Raw genomic sequence first — 19,672 nt, 5'->3', positions numbered from 1 at the left:
AGTGTGTGGGGGTGGGCGGTGGATGGTGGTCTATCTGGGTGGGGGTAGTGTGAGTGTTGTGCTGGAGTGGGGGGGTACCCCTCTAGGGGAAGGCTGTGTCTGCTCAGTTCAGCCCCTCAGCCCATCCAGCCAAAAATACTGCTGGGTTGAAACCCGATCTCCCACCGTCTGGCCTGCTCAGAACAGCAGGCTCCCTGACGCCTGGCTCCCTCCCTACCCCCATGCCCTGGGTGCATCCCTTACAATCCCAGGACAGGATGCAAAGGAGGCCCCAGAGCCAGGATGGCCATGTCAGGGAATCCCAGTCTCTTGGGCCCAGAGCCTAGGCCTGCACTCTACCCCCTGCCCTTGGTCAACCTCACGGAGGGCGACTACCAGAGCTGCCAAGGTGGCTGGGGCCCTGTCCGGCCTTCGGTAGACACCCTGCCCTGCCAGGCTTCTGCCTCTGGCCCAAGCCTCAGACATCCAGGGCCCATCAGTTTCTTTCCATGGGCTTGTATGTCAGCTACATGATGCCTCAGGCCTCTGTCTCCTGGACGGCTCCTGCAAGCTGACGGTCAGCTGCCTGGAAGAGCTGGGGCACCTACCCCCTATCCTAGCTGACTTATTGGGGGTTAAACTCAAGGAGTCCTACTGGGGGTGTGGCAGGCCCAGGACTTTCAGAATAACTGAGAGGACCTCAAGGCCAAACATGGCCAGGGAAAGGTTCAGATGAGAGTCAGAGACCCAGGTTCTGGTCCTGGGTGCTTGCTCTAAGTGATAAGAATGAGGCCTTCATTGTCTCAGAACCTTCGTTTCTTCGTCTACACATTGAAAGATTTGGTCTTGATGTCCTTTGAGGTTTTTTTCAGCTCTAATTATTATTATTATTTTTTTGGTATTTTCAGCCCATGTTAGAATTCAGTTCATCAGTGTCTTATTCTTTATGCCCCAGCCCCTGGCAATTTGTCCTAAGATAGGGATTTGAAAATTACTTTATCTGAGGCCAGGAGTGTCTGAGATACCTCCTAGTCTAATTCCACAGGCTCCAGTTCCTGCCTTAACCGACAGGTCATCCTTGGGCTCAGACAGTCCCTGGCCTTCTGGCAGGCAAGCCAGCCAGCCCTTACCTTCTCTGTGGCTTTGCCTTCTTTGCCCAGGACTGAGAGGGGCTGAAGGATGGCTTCCTGCAGGACCTCCAAGGCTTAGAGGAAATGTGGCTCCAGCCAATAATTTTCTGGCGTTCAGGTTCCTGCTCCCCACTGGCCCCTGGCCCAGATCCACACTCTTGGCCAGGCCCCAGAGAGTATGTGTCTAGAAAGAACCTGGTGGTTGTAGAGAAACACACAGAAAGTTTAGCATTTAGAAGTCAAGGGTGTGTTTCTATGCACTGAGGAGGTTACCCTGAACCCTGGGCAGGTAAATGGGCTTGGGGGTGGGGGGGTGAGCAGTGAGTTGGAAGTAGAGCCTGAACAGTTGGGAGGTTGGGGCTCAGGTTAGGAACAAGGACAGCCCAAGCTTGGGAAGACCTGACCCCATAGCCTCTGCCCTTGGGGCAGAGTAAAGATGAACCCTCGGTTATTCACAGGAGGTAAAGCAAACATGGCCTCCTCTCCTGTTGTAAATGACCTGGCACAACCTCCCCTGGCCAGCTTCTTGTGTGCTTCTTACACCATCACCACTGGGGCACTTTCCCAGGCCTGTCTCCCAGCATTGTGCAAGGCCCAGAGGAGAACGAAGAAGTGAAACTGAGTGAAAACAGAAAGACCTGCTGGGTTCCCAGATCATCATGGGGCAGTTTGCTTCATGGCTTCCGGTCACTGGAACCCACACAGCCCAGGATTCAGTCCTTCCCTGAGGATTTTCTGTACTGGATTTGGGAGGCAAAAGCCTCCTTCTGAGACTCCACAGCCAGAAACTGAAAGCAGCTCCCTAAAAGCTAGACCATCCCTAAGAAGAGAAGGTCTGAGGCAGGAGGTGTAGTGACAAGGGGAGGAGTGAGAGAAGAGGGCGGGTGTTGGGAGAACTGCCATTGGTCAGGGAGGGAAGCAGGAGTTGGTGAGAGCAGTTCGCATAATACGTCTGAGTTCAGAAAGATGTTCCAGGGTCGAACGAAACTGCAGTTTCTTACCTGGAGATACTGTTTATGAGAGCACTTAGCTCGTGCTTAGCACATAGTAGGCCCTCAATAAACCATGGTTGAATCCCGAGATCCTGTTGAGTTTTCCTAGGCTGGTGCCTCTGCAGTGGCCCGTCGCAGAGGGAACCTGAGGGGACGGGGAAGGAGAGGGTCCCGGGGTAACCTGCGCGGCCTTTGCCCTTAATGGACAGGTCATAGCGCAGACCTCTGTTTAGACACCCTCCCCACTTCCCGTGGCGGCCTAAATCTCAGTTCTGACACTTGGCTGGGAGCAGGCTGCTTGCGGTGCCCGCCACATCGCCCTCTGCTGGCCGAAAGGCTGCCCAGCGGCCGCTGCCCGCCAGCCCCGGCGCCGGAACCGTGGGCCTTCTCCGACAGTGGGACTCTCCTCACCCCGCCGCAGGCGCCAGCGTGGGTGAACACCCCGGTGTTTCTGGTTTGCAGGGACTGTCCCCTGAAAACAACACCTAGGAAGGAGCTTTCTGTGTCCACACTCAGAGGCGGCTTGGCCCTGCCCGCCTCAATTCCCTCTCCATTCCCTCCTCAAATGGGACCCCCACCTTGCCTAAGTCCACAGAAAGGGTGCCCCAATTCTTTTTACCACGGAGGCCCACCTCTACTCCCCGCAGTCCACAAGTCGGCCTCATACCTGCCTGTGGAAGCCCCCTCCTCCCATAAAGAGCAGTGCCTTCCTTCCCAGACGACCTGTTAGACCGGCTTTGGGGAAATGAGGACGTTCCCTGGCATCCCACAACGACGGCCTTCCCCCTTCCTTCCCCTGTACTTCCCAGACCCTGGTCCTTAGATCCCCAACCTGATGTCCACACTGTGGTTGGAGAGTGGGCAGGAGGGCAGTAGGGAAATGGCAGAAAAGGAGTTACCAGAAGCTTGGATGGGATCTGGGATAGGAGAATGGGCTCATTGCCCTCCAGGGTTAGAAGCATTCTTGGGAGCTCACGTGTCCAAGGCTCTGTCTCCACGTAGAGCCTCAGGGAAGTTGCCTTTCTTTGAAAGAAGAAAACTCATTGACTTCGCAGCTTTGCTCTGTTTCCTGGGGGATCCCAGGCTCCAATTTTCATACTTCTCCAAAGAGAGTATCATCTGTGTGGTATAGACCCTACTGGAGGAATGATGACTGTCTATGACGTGCCCAAATAAGGGGTGAAGGTGGTCCCTGGAGCATGAGCTTTGATGCTGAGAACCTTCCCCTGCCAAGGCCTTGTGGTACCCAGGCCACCAAGGACAGTTCTCTCTACCCTCCCAGTCACTAGTCTCCCTCAGTCCTGCCTCATATTAGCCTTCAGGAAGGGTGCTCTGCTTCTTCCGTGCCCTCGCTAGCATCAAAATTAACAGACCTAGAGATGGTGAAGTCCTCACGCCTAAAAGACCCAGCCCTGGGGGTGGAGTGGAAGGGTGCATGTCCTGAGTCTATTCTCCCAGGGTGGAGACTGATGCTAACTGTGCAGCCGTCACTCTGGGTGGGCGACTCTTGGAACGAGCTGCTTCCACCAGGTCCACATTCAGTTTGCTAGAAATAGAGACAGAGGGCTTCTTGACTTTGCATATGATTTGCATAATGTCATAGACACACAGTCTATTTTCAGGCAGTTTTCAGGTTAAAGTGTTGTCACTGCTGCCCTGCGGGGTGTCACGTCTGGATGAGTCTTTTCTCTGCTCTTTCTCACCCACCCACTCTTACTGACCTAGATCTCCAGCTGTAGGAGCAAGTGGTGAGGTTGGGGGAGAGTAGGGTTGTCCAGGGAGACACGGGGGCCGGGCAAAAGGCACACTGGAATTTCCTTTATTACCGCCACGACCAAGAGCAGAGTGTGGCTGCTCAAGGACAACTGATAGGCAGAAGGCAAAGAACAGAAAGCACGGGGGCCTGTCTTCTGTTCTACACAAACCTTTCACACCTGTCCTCCCAGAACAGCCAGTTCCCGTACTTTCCATTCAGTTTTCTGCCAGTTTGAAGAAAGATGTCTAGATAAACCTGTTCCTCTAAGCCACCCATAAAGCCTTGTGTGGCCCAGAGATCCCTCGTGGGCATTTATTTTCAGCACTAAGATTTGATTTTAGCCTGAGGGGAAATCTGACCCTCCATTTGTCCCTCTCCTGGGAGCCCCATCTGGGAGACTGGTCTCCTAGTCCGATGATCATTATTGTTAAAGCACCAGACACACAATAGGAGGTCAATCAGTGGTAGAGTCCCTCTCTTCTCCTTCATTCAGAAGTCTGTGCCAAAGGCCTAATTGTCCCAGGCTTGGATGCCCGGCACTGGCACTATCCTCGGAGGGCTTAAAGGCAAACACACTGGAAAGGCCAGTAGGAGTGACTGTCACTAAGTCATCTGTGACCTTGTCATGTCACTTAGCCTCACCTCAGCTAAAAAGTTGGAGATTTGGTGTGTTTTAGGGGCTAAGGCAATTCTCATTTTGTAGTTTGAGCTTTTGGTGACCTGTCCTTGGTCACAGAGGGCTAGGGCTGGAGCCCTACCCAGGGCTTCTTCCTATAGACCCTTTGGCCTCGGGGCCTGTTTGGTGCTATCATCCTATGTAGACCTAAGGATTCACTAGATGCCAAGGCAAAGAGTCTGGGAACCTTACTGGGTTCTGGGAATCAGGAGGTCACTTGGTCTGGCTGGACAGCAGCAACAACGTACTACCCAGAATTCTCAGTCCCTGGCGTTCAGTCCCCCTGGACCTGCCTCATCCCCTTAGGCAGGCGTTTCCTGTTGATAAGAACCTCAGTCACAAACACTGATAAAGAGATGAAAAAAGGAAATTGACTGGCGTGGGTATAATGGGCATTTTTGTCTGATTTTCTACCCTCTTCCTTCTCCCAGCACCCTTCCCCCACTGCTTCCCTGAACTGAGGAGAAAACATACCCCCCACCTCCACGTGGTCCCTATTTTGCAGTTTCCAGGAATTTAGCCTTACTTAGCCCTTAGAAGCAGAGCCTAGCTTGACCCGGGTAGGAGGTAGGAGCTCAGAGGCAGGAAGTACTGGGTGCTATGAGTCCCCCAAGCCCAGGGGAAAGGGCAGTGGCAGCAGGAAGGAAGGACGGTCAGGCATAGGTTGCATCTAGGACCTTCCCTCCTCCTTCCTCCTCCCAGAGGCCTGGATCCAAATTGTGAAGGTGGCTGCATAGTCTCTAATTAGTGGATTTTCTATAATTTTATTCTTAGGCTCATTACTGGAAAATCTCATTAATTGTGACTTCTAATTTGGAATCTATGATCCTTCAGGACAAGAAGCTAGACTGATGTTTAGAAAAATAAAGAAAGCAAACCAGCTTGCAAAGTATGTCCGACAGCCTTTCTTCAATTTGGATTTGTAAGCTCAGCTCAACAAAGGCAGTTAGTTCTTCTCAAGTGCTCAGCCTGCAGTAAAGATAACCTGCCACCAGGTGAGTGATGAGGCTTTGCCCAACACTTGGGGTTCAAGTACAATAGTCTTTGCTCACAGACAGGGGCATTCAGAGGTTTATATTCAATACCCCTTCTTCCCTCTTCCTCAGAAATGTAATCCCTTAATAAAATAGTTAGGCAAACATAAAGAAGTAGAATAGATGGTTCTAAATGACCATTGTTTCAAAGAAAACCAACAGCCATATACAACTTGGAGACTTTCTCCTGAATTCTTAACTTCTTCCAGTCCTGGTTACCACCAGGGCCTTCTCCTGGCTTCAGGCCCTCATACCTGTCATTGTACTTCTGACACTTGATGAAAGGAACAGAGTAGTGAAGAGCAAAGGGTTTCATTCATCCTAGTCAAGATTCCAGTTGGATTTTTGTTGGTAATTCAACAAATATCTTTTTGGATACGGGTTTTCAAGTCTTTGGGGTAAATACCCAGCAGAAGGATTGCTGGATCATATGGTAGATCAATTCTTAGTCTTTTGAGGAACCTCCATACTGTTTTCCATAGTGGCTATACCAATTTGCAGTCCCACCAGCAGTGTATAAGGGCTTTAGGTTACTTTTTGAATAGGATATACATTCACATAATTCAAAAATAAATATGACAAAAAGTAGACAATAAAATGTTTCCCTCCCATCCTTGTCTCCCATCTATCCAAGTTCCCTGACCCACAAAGAAATCACTAGTCTTAGTTTCTTATGCTTCTGTCCCTTCAGACCTTCTTTATATGTATGTAAGTAGATTCGAATATGGTCCTTGTCTCTCTTACTTTTTATATAAAAAGAGCCTATTCCTCCCTCCCTCCATATCTTTCTTTCTTTTTCTTTCTTTCTTCCTCTCTCCCTCCATATCTATCTTTCTTTCTTTCTTTCTTTCTTTCCTGCTTTCTTTCTACTTTCTGCTTTCTTTCTTCTGCTCTTTCTTTCTCTTTCTTTCTCTTTTCTATCCTTCCTTCACTTCTTCTTCTTCCTTCCTTCCTTCCTTCTTCCTTCCTTCCTTCCTTCCTTCCTTCCTTCCTTCCCTTTTTCCTTCCTTCTTTCCTTCTCTCTCTCTCTCTCTCCTTTTCTCTTTCTTTCCTTCCTTCTAACAACAGCATAGTATTCCACTATTTGAATGTACCTTAATTAAACTAGTCCCCTATTTTTGGAAGTTTTGGTTGTTTCCAATTTGGGGCTATGACAAATAATGCTGCAATAACTAAACTTGTGTGTACTAATTTTGCTTAATTCAAGTGTATCTATAGGATAAATTCTAAAAAGTGGAATTCTGGGGTCCAAGGATATGTGAATTTGGCCAAATCAATTTTGAAAAAGTAAGAAGAGGGGAAACTTGCCCTAGCAGATAATAAGACATAAGACAAGTAATAGTAATAGAAATAGAATAATTCCAGACAAATTGACAAATAGACAAATGAACAAGTGGAACATAATACAGAGCTCAGAAACAGATCTGTATATACCTGAGAACTGAAATATGATAAAGGTAGCATCAAAAATTAGTGAAGGGTATGGTGGTTATTTTTTTTCTGAGGGGAGTGATGAAAATCTTCTAAATTAATTGTGATAATGGTTGCAAAACTCTGAATATACTAAAAGCCACTTTAAATGGGTGAATTGTATGGCATATGAATTATATCTCACTAAAGCTATTTAAATATTAGTGAGAAAAAAAGGCTATGTTGTTTAGACAGTGTTGAGAACACTGGATCATTGTTTTGAGGGAAAATGCAGTTGGGTCTCTACCTTACATCATATACGAGATGGATTCCAAATGGATTAAGGACCAAAATGTGAAAGGCAAAACTATAAGGCCGATAAAAGAAAATATAAGAGAACATTCTTGACTTAGGGATGGGGAAAGACTTAAATAATATCCTTAAAACACAAACTGCAAAATAAATATATGGATGTGATGATATCTATTCACTCTTCAACTATACACCATAAATAAATTTAACATTAATAAATGAATAAAATTAAAAAATAAGCAGTAGACCAAAAGGATAGATTTGCAATCCTTAAAGCTGTTAAGGCATTAATATCTACAATATATGAGAAACTCCTGCAAATCAGCAAAACCCAATTTAAAAAATGGACAAAAGACATGAAGAGTCAATTCAAAACATGGAAGCTCAAATGACTAACAAGTATAGAAAGGAATGTTCAAACTCATTATTGATTGAGAAATGCACATTAGATGACATAACTAAAATCTATCAAAATGGCAAAATAAGAAAAGTGAGCAATGTCCAATATTGGTAAGGGTGTGTGGCACAGGAACCTTTGTGAACAGTCCTTGTAGAAGTATAAACTAGTATAGCATTTTACTATACTAGTAAAGTGGGTATGCTTATGCTATTTGACCTCCTGATACCATTTATGGGTCCAAATCTCAGAGAAATTCTCACACAAGTCCACGAGGAGACACTCATAAGAAAGTTCAACACAACACTGCTTGTGATAGCAGGGAGCCGGAGCCAACTTTGGGGTCCATCCCTGGGGGGTTAGACAAATAAAGTGTTGTGGATGAATATTTCAGAATACTATGTTCCATCAGAAGCAATGAACCACATATACATATAGCAACATGGATAAATCTTAAAAATATATAATTGATTGGCAAAAAGAGAATGAGGCTCATAGCATAATTCCTTTTATATAAATTTAGAATGCATAATATAACTGCCATATGACCCAGCAATTCCACTTCTGGGTATATATCCAAAGAAATTGAAATCAAGATCCTAAGAAAATATCTGCAATCTCATGTTCATTGCAGCATTATTCACAATAACCAAGATATGGAAGTAAACTAAATGCCCATCGACAATGACTGACACACAATGGGATATTATTCAGCCATTAATTAGTTTTAATATTAATATTTAAAAAGAAGAAAATCCCACCATTTGTGACAACACGGATGAACCTGGGGGACATCATACTAAGTGAAATAAGCCAAGTACAGAAGGACAAATATTACATGATATCACATAAGGAATCTAAAATAGTCAAACCTGTAGAGGCAGAGAGTAGAATGGTGGTTGCCAGGGCTAGGGGGAGGTGGAAATGGGGTGGTCTTAGTTAAAAGGTACAAAGTTTCAGTTCTACAAGATGAATAAATCCTAGAGATCTACTATACAGCATAGAGCCTAGAGTTAACAATATTGTATTATATGCTGCAAAATATGCTGAGGGTAGACCTTATGTCAAGTGTTCTTAACACATACACACACACACACACGAACTAATAATAGAATACATGCATATTCAAAACAACACTACATTCTTAATAAGGATATGCATGTATTTAAGGACATGAGCAAGCTCACTAGAGTGCCTGTGGGATAAGTGGGGCAAGGTGGATGGAGATTGAAAAGGGGACTGGAAAGGAGGTATAAAATCAAATCTGAGAAGGGCCTTGCCACCTTGCATAGGCCAATGATGATAACATGCTACAACCTGATTAACCCGAGGCCCATTCGGGGAAAGAATAAAAAAAACCAAGGACTGCAGAGTTTGAGTCCTGACTCAGCCACTCACTAGCTTGTGATCCTGGGCATGAAAGAGCACAGAATACTAGCTTCCTCACCCTGAGGTGGGAATAAGACAGAAGGTGGTAGTGAGGAATAGTGTTCATGTGGGGTGAAGGGCCTGGCCGGAATTGTTGTGTCATAAATTACAACAACAACGACAATAAAGGTAATGTGCTATCCTTTCCAAGTGTGTTCATAGCTTCAGTTGTGCAGAGCTACAGGCTGGTTTGGTGTCAATACTGTCACTTTGTTCCTCTGTCAAATGAGAGGAGAGAAAGGTGGTACCTACCTCCAGCCTCTGGCTCTCTAATCTCCCTGGTCTCCTCACCTGGGCAGCAGCTAGAAAGGAGAGATTTGCAGGGCAAGGTGAAAGCTGCTGACTGCATATGTGCACATATATGTACATGTATATGTACATTCATATGTATATGTATACGTGTGTGTTTATTCCAATTAGAAAAAGCCTCCTTATTCTGGACTCTCTGGCTGCTCCCTTTGGATCAATACTTTACTTAGGTCTTTTGTGAAATGAAATTTATATTCACGCCCCACTGTTCCCTTAGTAACAATCTCTGGCAATCAGATCTGCTCTCTGGTGGAAATGGCCTTTGGAAAGCGCCTGTGCAGTGCACAATTTTACCTTTGCCAGAAACTGTTTTCTAATGTAGCCGGTATCTTTTCGAAAAAATAAAAAATTAACTACATTTAAGCAGACTTAACAAGGTCTTAAAATAGATATAAAGTGGTTTCACCCCACAAAGGGAATTCTTAAAATACTAAAGTACTGTTTTTAAGCATAGTCAAGTACTTCAGAAAAACTAATTTACATTCCAAACAATTTTTATGCTAATTACAAATGATTCTTCCCCAACCACTAGGTAATATTTTGTGCTATTGTATGTACTTGAAATGAATAAAATTCCTTCTTTTTCTTTTTTTAACCAGTGTTCACTAATTCAGACTGACCTTTCCACAGTTCTTCCAGATTTGCACTTGTGTTGTATTTCAGAATTTGAGAATTTGATCCCATAATATATTGAGGTAAAAACACAAAAACAGATTTATCACAGTTGTCTGCATGAGAGGGTTGTGACTCTTAAATCTCCACTGATTTTGCTTTTTGCTTCATAGAGAAAATGGAAGCCCCAGGCTGCTCTCAACTGCTGACACCAAACCTACAAACTCCCTCCTCAGGTCCCCCTTTCAGGTTTCTCCGTCTAAATGACCTTTCATTCTTCTGAATGAATCCTCAACTTGTCCTTCTTTATCAGGTCCTTCCCACCCGGGCATAAACTTGCTGCAAACAAAAAACTCTCCACTCCATCCCCCTGCCAACCACCCCAATCTCTCTCCCCTCCCTTTCATGGTCACATTTATTGGAAAAGTCTCTGCTTCCTCACCTCCCACTCACTCCTCAGCCCACTACCTTCTGGCTCTGCCATGGAAACTGATCTCTTGGAGGTTACCACTGGCCTCCTTGTTGAGGATTCCAGTCCTTAACAGTCCTTCCTTATCTAACTCAACCTCTGGGCAACATTTGACTGCTGGCCACCCCCGCCTCTTGGCTTTCCTGCCACTCGCTGGTGGTCTCCCTCCTTCCTTTCTGGGGGGCACTTTCTCAGACTTCTTTGCAGGCTTCTTTCCATTACCTCGCCCATAAATGCTGGTATTCCCAGTATTCTGTCCCAGGTCCTCCTCTCCATCTACACACACCTCCTGGGTGAGCTCATCACACCTTGGCTTTAATGCTCACTGATGAGTTTCACATTTGTGTCTCCAGCCCACACCTCCCTCCTGAGCTCCAGACCTCAAGACCCAGCTGCTTCTGGAAGGCTCCTTGGTTGGCTCCCAGGAACCCCAAATTCATCATGTCCATAACAGACTCGTTATCTGTCACTCCAAATCTGCTCCATTTCTGATGTTCAGAGAATAGTATTGCTATCCAAGCAAACATATGATATTCATTCATGACCTACTTCCCTATCACTCCCCACCAATCGATCAATCAATCAATCAATCAAACTCGAAGTCTTATCTAGTCTACTTCCAAATTATCTCTCCGACTTTGGCCACCTCTCTCCATCCCTACCCTGGTCCTTGCTACCTGTATCTCTCACCTAAGTTAGTGGAACACCCTTCTACTCTCCTGCATCCAGCCAGCCCCTCCAGTACATCCTTCACACTGAAGCTGGAGTAGTGCCTCTAAAATACAAATTAATATTCTATAACGCTCTCCTCTGAATGTCACTGCCCTCAGATTAAATTCTAAACTCCTTATCAACAGACACTTCTTGCTGGATCTGGTCAGGCCCACAACTCTTTCCACAGCATTCCTTCCTCTTCATGTTCCAACCACACTTGACGGCTTCCTTTCAGCTTCTTAGACTCATAGTTCATTTTTGTCTCTGGGCTTTTGCAAATACTGTCCTTCTGTCTAGAACACTTTTAGTCCGACAAACTTGCTTTTATTAGTAAAAGTGTACAGCGGTGTGATGGGGTAAACTCTGGAGAGAGGCAGACCTAGGTTTGAATTCTAGCTCTGTTGTTTTTGAGCTGTAAGTGTGACCTTATACCTAGTGACTAACCTCTCTGAGACTCTATGTCTTCATCTGTAGAAAGAGGAATAATAATACCTGCTTGTCAGTCATATATTGATTTTTCTTGTCAACTACCTGACCCACTTCCACCTATCTATTCTCACATACTTTTTCTGGAAATTGCCCCTTCTTCTCTATGTATGTAAGAATGATGGCAGTTCTGGGTAGCCATGTTCTTACAAAATGATTCACTCCTGACAGAGGTGGCACCTGACTCAAGCTGAACCATCAGTCCCTACCTCCTGGATGAGAAATGGGGATCCAGAGAGAGTCACACTGGAGACTTTCCTGTGCAGCTGGACTGAGCAGAGACCCAATGGCTGCCAGGAGCCATATATTCCTGTGTGGATGGGAAGCAGGGAAAGCTGGTCTGCATCAAAGAGGATGAAAGCGGATGCACAGATGAAGCAAAGGCCTGGAGAGGAAGAGAGGGTAGAAACAGAGAAAGAATTTTGTACATTCGACATCCTGCTTCCAGTGACTGACTGAGACCAGCTGCCCTGAGCTTGGCAGAAACCTTTGCGTTCTTAAACTGGAAAAAAAAAAAAAAAATTCTTAAATAGCTAGATTGGATTTTTCTTACTTAGAACCAACAAAGTCTGAAGTTATATGCCTATCTTGAAGAGTTATAGTGAAAGTTAGAAATGAAGTATGTATTCATATGGTAGGTATTCAATAAATAATAACAATAACATTATTATTAACACATTCAATGGATGAATGAGGTGAGGACTGAGGAAGTGATGTCAGAACTCTCTGAACTAATTTCTCTAGAATAGTTTCCAAAATAAGCCTCAGTGCTTAGCACTGTTATCATCCCATGAGTATTTTTTTTTTTTTAATTGAAAAGTAAAGTATCATAGTTTGGTAATTTTGAAAGAAAGGAAAAAAATTACACAGAATCTCGCCCTACAAAATTGAAGCAATTATTTTCTTTGCATACATACTTTACATACTTATAATCATGGTGTACATTCCATTTTGTGTCTGGTATTTTTCACTTAACATATCATAAACATTTTAATATTTCTACACAGACTTCACAATCATTGTAACGATTGCATAATATTTAATACAGTATATTATGTAATTTATTAAGCATATATATTCTGTTTTTCTCTCTCATAAATCATGCTGCAATGTATATTTTTGTGATGAGGCTCTTTTAAATTAGCTTACATGGATTGTTTTAATGACAAAAGTAATATATAGTCATCTTTGAAAATGTTGATGACATAGATAATCACCAGGAAAATATTTGCAATTTCACCACCTGGAGATAACTCTTGTAAACATTTTACTAAATATCCTTCCAGCTCTTTTTCATGTATAATTTAAAAATAAATATTAGATTATACTATACATATTTAATAATCTGCTTTTCCCCCACTTTAACTGTAGATCATCAACATCTTTTTGTGTCATTAAATACTTTCTACAACCCTTTATGTAAGAACTTTACATGAACAATGCTCTATATTTGAATAGTCATTTGTTGCCAATATTTCACTATCTCAGCTGAAACTACGATGACATTCCTAAGTCAAATCTTTATGCATATGTTTAATTACAGTATTCATTTAGGATGGGTTCCTATAACTGGAATTGTAGGGTCGAGAAGTATATGGATATGCTTGGGACAATTTCTAGGACTGCAATTGTGAAGTCCAAGTTTAGAAATTCTTTAAGGCTCTTGATGTATTGCTATTTTGCTCTTTTAGAACGGCTGCCTTAATTTTCAAGACTGGAATTTTAGTGAAGGAGGAAAGGAGAGCGGATTTTTTTTTGTCCTCTCAGAATCACCTGCCAGAGGAGAGACAGATGGTGTGCACTGGGTTATGGGGACCAGCTCTTGGCCCTCATCTCTTCCTCCCCTGCACCCTCCAAGGCAGGCTCCCCTTATAGTCCCAGGCATTTCGGGGTACTGGCAAAGATCAAAAGACTTGGACTCTGGCAAGTCCCTTGGGTGTTCTGAGGCCTCGGTTTTCCCATCTAAGTGAAGCTCATATAACTACTCTTGGACTTGAGTAGTTTGTCTCAAAGGTAAAGAAGAGTAATACATCAATTATAGATCCCTATTCTAAGCCATGCATTTGTTCAGCCTCACAAGGAAATGTGTTCAGTACCAGGATCTGTTTCTGAAAAGATGATGGAGGGTGGTGGTGGAAAGTGCTGAACCATGGGATCTCACTCACCTGGCCAGCAGTGGGCTGGGTCAGGAGTGACCCCCATAAACTCCTCCCTCTGGCCCCCACTGTCTGTATCTGTTCTTGGGGCTAGCATGGTGGCTGGCCCACTATTGTAGTGGCTGGAACAGCCATGGTGGGATTCCTTGGCTTTAATCCGCAACCCCTTCCTCCCCCAAACCCAGGAGGCCCCTGGAGGTTCCCATGGCAACAGCACGCCTGGGAAGACCAGCTTGGGAAAAACCAGATTTTACTGTAAGGAAAACTGGCCAGAAGCCACAGACAGGGCAAGCTGGGACAGGGGTTCTATAGTATGGCTGGTCCTGAGACAAAGAGATGTGAGTGCGGGTTCTGTATTAGGTGATCTGTAGAGTAACACCTGACATGGTTTGAGTACTTACTATGGACAGGCATCATTAAATGCGCTTCGTATGTATTGACTCGTTTGATCCTCATGACAAACCTATGAGGTAGGACCATTATTATCTCTACTTTACAGGTGAGGAGACAGGTATAGTAAGGTTAAAAACTGGTAGTTTGCATTATGGACCTCCAGGAAGTCATAACTCTCCTGTCCACAGCCTTTGGCAATTGATAAAGGACAGTTTCATTCTATCATAAAAATTTTGCAAGATAAAAATTATCATTCCCATATTATAAATGAGGAACCCAAAGTTCAGAGAGGTTAAGTGATGGGCCACAAATCACACAGCTAGTAAGTAACAGAGCTGGGATTTGAACTCAGGTCTGTCTGAACCCAAAGTCCATGGTCTTTCTTTTACTAAGATGCCTAGAAATAAATCTGGACCTTCATGTGTTCACATGGGTACATATGCCCATAAGCCTGGAGAAGCAGGTCATAATTGCTTAATATAGCTTTAGGAGTGTGTGTGTGGCGGGCGTGTTTCTGTGCCTTAAGCATTGTGCCAACTTTTCCCCAACATATCCACACATGCACACACACAGGCCCTGGCAGGCTGACACTGTTCTCCTCCCAGCCAGCAATGGCCCGCCTACTCACAGCAGGCTTCCCAGGCAGGTGAGCCTGCCCACACCTGCTTGCTCACCTGGGAGAGGCTGTTAGAAGGTACATCTCTCCACCTCAACTCATTCTGCATAACCAGGCTCCGGCTTCTCAAAGGGAACTTCCAGAGGTCTGTGAGGCTACTGGAACTTTTGGGATTTTTCCCTTAACAGAGCAGGGACCCTAAACTCCAGCGCTTGGTGCCTAGGCTGCTTAGGGTAGGGAAGGTCCTAAAGGACACTGTCCCTGTTGTTCTTCCAGTGTCCATTTTTTATTTAATATATTTAATTACTTGTCCCTGATTTGATTCTTTTCTAGATGGTGGCCTTTGATTTTTAAAAGTCCCACAACTCTTGTGGTAAATGCAGTGGCCTTCTGTCTATCTTTCTGTCTCATCTCTGACAGACTATTCCATATTTTTAACTGATAGCTTATCTCTAAGGTCTTAAAGGAAAATCGCAACATTTCCATAAGATATTGCAGAGATATTCATCCTATGCCTTTCCCCTCAAAGGCAGGGTATACCTGGGAAACTAAAGACACATTTGGACCCACGCCTTTCCCCCTCTACAAAGTCAAGGGAAGCACAGAAGCCTCAAGTCATGCCAAGTTGCCTCTCAGATGGTGAGCTAGATAAGGGGCAGAGAGCTGATAAAGGGCGAGACCTGAAGTCCTGTCTTGCAGCAGGCAGTTTCTACACACTTTCCCACTGGAAGCCGAGTTAAGGTCCTCTTCCAACTCCACAGCCTGACTCTCTGCCTCTATCCAGTTCCCTCTTAAGCGCCCTAAGTATGTCCCTGGGGAGGATTTTAAACCATCTTAAGAGGCTTGGATGCCCAGCTTTCTCCAGCAGACCCCGCCATGCCTCGGCATAAACCCCGTTTCTCTTCCATGCCCAACTGCAAAGGATCGGCACACTGCAGCCAGCTTCCAGTTTCCCACTTGTCTACACAGTTTCTACAACCAGTCATGAAGTCTTTCTTTAGATGATCTAGACATTTTTCTGCAGGACATCTTGGACTAAAGTGGAGTGGACAAGGAGGAGAGAGGCTGCAGACTCAGGGAAGAGAAGAGCCAGAAAGTGAAGAAGTGGGGGCTGGCGAGAGAGAGAGCAGAGGGGATCGTGGTCAAAATATGTCAGCATCATGTTTGCTTTCTCCTCTGGTGGGGACAGGGGTGTCGGGGAGGGCATCCCTGCTGTCTTGAGTATTGAGCATCTTGCATGCACCAGCCTCCACTGAACCCCCCCTCCCAGCCTGGTCCAGTCACGCAGTGGGCATTCAGTAGGTGCACACTTGAGCTGGTGGTTATGTTGATGAGATGACGGCACAGCACTCAGTCTGCAAAGTCCAGACTTCTGTCTCTCCCACCCCCTGGGAATTTCATAAATAAATCTCTGGACCTGTTCCAAGAAGAATTTCAAGGCTTCTCTGCGTGTGTGTGTGTTTCCAGAAACACAACAATTTTACATGCTGCCTGGTGTGCAAACTCCTAAGCAACTCATGGGGGGGATGAGGGCGGGGCACAGCAAAGAGAAGGTGGAGGCCGATTGGGCCAGACTAGGTCAGGCAAGCAGCAGTTAACAGCGTAGGTTCCAGCTGGCACTGCAGCTGGCTCTGATAACCTGGCTCCCAGACGCCCAGTCGGCCCCAGGCTCAGGTTGCTCAGCCTCCCCTCCCCCACCCTTTGGCTTTGGCAGTATTCTCCACCTGGTTTTTGCAAAGAGCTGGGGTCTTAAAATAGCATAAATGCACACAGACATACTCAGGCTATAGTGTCAATTCTTGTACCACAGAATGATCAAAAAAGAGGGAGAGTGGAGGGTAGAGTGAGAACTGCAGAGCATCTTCCTAAACAGAGAGCAGGGTGAGTATGAGGACAGGAGGGAGACAGGGGTGAGCACTTGGTGTGAGGAAGGGGATAAAGGAATGCGGAGGAGAAATCGAAATAGAGTCTGTGTGTCTGTGTGTGTGTGTGACATGACAGGGCTAATAGTCATGTCTGGAGTGAGGAGTGTGTGTGTGTGTGTGTCTGGGACCATGAAACCAAAGGCTGTGTTGGTGTGACCAGTTTGTTGATGGGAATCTGGATTTCCCTCTCGAACTCCTAGAGGGCAAGAATTAAGAACTTCATCCGAACCATTCCCAGGGCCCAGCCCAGTGCCTGGCAAATAGACATTTCCCAGGATAAAGAAATGATGGATGGAAGCATGGATCTGCCGGAACATAAAATGACAGAAATAAAGATAGTCCAACTTCAGACGGTAAAATTAGAAATGGGTGCCCGAAAGTTAGAAGATTCCATCAATGAACAAGTATTCACTGAATGTCGATAGAGAAATGGAAGCGGTGGAGTTGATCTGTCTGAGGAAGAAGAGATGAACACACCCAGTGAGGCGGGGCACTTCCTGGAGGAGTCAGACCCTGAGCTTGTTCTGAAGGATGGGTAGAGTTCCTTGAGCTGGTCTTCTAGCCAGAGCTCCTAGGCTGTAAGACAAACACATTCAAACCAGTGGAAGGAAAAAGAGGATTTCCTGGAAAGATGCATGGGAATTTCGAAGGAACCGGTAGTGGAAAATATAGGCAGATCTCATGGGATCTGAGAAGGCACTGGGCTGAGTGTGGGTTGAGGACAATTTGACTGTTAGAGTGGGTGAGGATGGAGGGCATGGTGCACACATACACACCCGCAGACACACCTGGGTAATCTTCTCTATCCCTCTTTCTCGCTTCCCTTTTCCCTGCCTCTGTTCCCTTGCCTCTCCTGCTGCCACACGGCCCTGAATGGCTTCCAGGTACTACTCTGTAGCACCTGCTACCATCTAAGTAACTTGATTTCTATGCCTTGTTAGTTCAAATGCTTATGAAAGAGCAGCTGAATAGTTCAGCCAATCTATTTATTGCTTTGCCTTGGCTGTGATGCCTAACCCTGGTGCAATCATCTGTGGCCAGAGGGCAGACTGTGCACTCACCTAGGAGAAGGGGGTGTAGGCAGGTGAGAGCCATAGACTCTTGTGATCCAGATAGAAAAGAGGGAGCAGGGGATGGGGAAGACTATGAGTGAGGACTTGATGTAAATATGTGTGCACGCATGTGTGTGTTTGTGTGTGTGTGTGTAAGAGAGAGAGAGACACAGAGACAGAGATAGATAGATAAATAGATAGATAGATAGATAGATAGATAGATAGATAGATAGATAGATAGATAGCACAGCCGGACAATAGGGGAGCTGTCAAGACTGGGATTAGCTGGGTGATCATGGGTAAATTACTTAATCTCTCTATGCCTCAGTTCCTCATCTCTACAATGGGGTGAATAGTAGTACCTCTCAAATGGGCTGGTTGTGAAGATTAAATAAATAATCCACATTAAGCTCTTAGGAAAGTAAATGGTCAGTCTCTGAACACCATTTTTATGTGTAAGGGAAGTAAGTTTGGATGGATTTCATATAGAGGTCTTGACTGCCCGTTTTGGTTCTGTCCTGGATAAGTCACTTATCATCTCTGGACCTCAGTTTTTCTACTTGCAAAACAATGAGATCAGACTAAATAATTTAGATTTAGCATGCCATATGTTTGGCTGGTTGTTATGGGGCAATAGGGACCCTGTGTGTTCTCAAGAAGTCAGATAACAAAATGAAAGGAAACGTCCCTGAACACAGGTATGCAGGAGTGTGCCTGGTGACTGCAGGGAGGTATGGCCAGGAGGTAGGGAGGTTGTAGCAGTAGCAGCACCAGAAATGTGTAATATGAGGTTCTGGACTGTGGTTTTGTCGAGGACATGGAGAAGAGGGGAGCCAGACAGGCAAAAGCTTAGAGGTCCACAACAAAAGGAGAATGAGCAGGAAGCCATTCTGCTTGGTCTCTGGGCATGCCTGGATAGAAAATGAAGTATGAATCATCAAGGCTGAGGGCACCAAGCCTGTTTACCGAGGAGGCACTAGGGTAGAACAAGGTCAGTGTGAGGGTTAAAGAAAATAAAAAAGTCTATCCTCTAAAATCATGAAATGGCCTCTGGAGTAGAAAATGAGTGAGAAAAGCCTGAGGAAGGTTTTCTTTGGGACCACCACAGCTCCGCACCATCCCATGGAACCACTGAGCACAGACTGCATGGTGCTGACCACATCAGGTCCCTGATGCTGACGAAGGCCTTCGGGCTTTTCAGGCCTGCAGCAGCCCCTCTAACCAGCCTCCCATCTTCAGTCACCAGACACACCACATTCAAGATTCTTCCATTGCCTAAGTTGCGCTCCCTTTGCTTCCCTCAGCTTCGTAGCCCATCTGTTATCCCACCGGCCCCTACATCCCACCCCCACCCCTTCAGCCTCCAAACATCCTCTCTTCTGCTCCCACCCTGGGCTGCTGTACTATCAAAGTATATGTTATGACCTCTACTTTGTGCTTTGGAGCTCTGGCCTAGCGCCACTCTGACAATCCCCTTTTGCTTTTCTATGTCCCTGGACATCCCTTCTGTGCTCCACCAGTGGCTTTTACAAATTCTCACCACTCTCTCTTCAAGCACATCCACCATCACGTGCCATCCTACCTCCTGACCATATTGCACCAAAACAGATGGCCATAACTCTAACTTGACGAGAACATCCAGTTGATTCTCTCATGTTTTGTTCACCACCTTTCTCCAGCCTCTGAGAAGGTAATATTCTCCTCCAGGCTAAGGCTCTTCTCTGTACCTCTGGATGTTGACCCGGTGCCCCCGTCCCTTCTGGGTTCTGGCGCCATCACTTATTCCTCCTTCTTCCTGTATCTTTTGAGCAACTCTTGGCTCTCTT

The sequence above is a fragment of the Pteropus medius genome, unplaced genomic scaffold, assembly GCF_902729225.1.
Source record: "Pteropus medius unplaced genomic scaffold, Ma_sr-lr_union100, whole genome shotgun sequence".
Lineage (NCBI taxonomy): Eukaryota > Metazoa > Chordata > Mammalia > Chiroptera > Pteropodidae > Pteropus > Pteropus medius.
Note: the sequence above shows the minus strand (reverse complement) of the source record.